This window comes from Solanum pennellii, chromosome 7 (genome assembly GCF_001406875.1).
Source record: "Solanum pennellii chromosome 7, SPENNV200".
NCBI lineage: Eukaryota > Viridiplantae > Streptophyta > Magnoliopsida > Solanales > Solanaceae > Solanum > Solanum pennellii.
Window position 1 is genome coordinate 2,941,368 of NC_028643.1, and position 446 is coordinate 2,941,813.

Genomic DNA, 446 nt, shown 5'->3' on the forward strand with positions numbered 1-446 from the left:
AACAATAGTATATATACTTCTCGATTTATGTGTCATTTTTGCGTAAAGATCATGCTAATGTTTTATGTATTGTTTTAATTTTATCGAATGTCCCTGATGAAACAAAATTATTGAAGTTACAAATGAGGACTTTTAGCCAAACGGATTCACGTAAAGTGTTTTTCATAAGCTCAAAATTGTAGGAGTAATTAATTTGTTTTCAAAAATATTTTTAAAATCCTGGTCTAGTGCATTGTTACTCCAATATTCACAAAAAAATAAAATTATACTGGCTATAATTATTTTTAAAAAAATATTTTTTTGAAAAAATACTTTTGACAGAAGTAAATTTCAAAACAATATAATATTATAGACACTTTTAGTTAGCCCCAGCTAGCAAGTATGCACTCTGACTTTGATATTATACACTTACACGCGTCAACTTAACCTTTAGTGACAACTAAAAA

The 446-nt window shown here is 26.5% G+C and overlaps 1 non-coding gene across 1 annotated transcript; it reads right to left on the reverse strand.

Moving 5' to 3' along the window:
* LOC114078186 lies at nt 1-103 on the reverse strand. Its single transcript, XR_003579727.1, has one exon. It is a non-coding gene; the product is annotated as a U6 spliceosomal RNA (small nuclear RNA).
* Nucleotides 104-446: the final 343 nt, after the last annotated feature.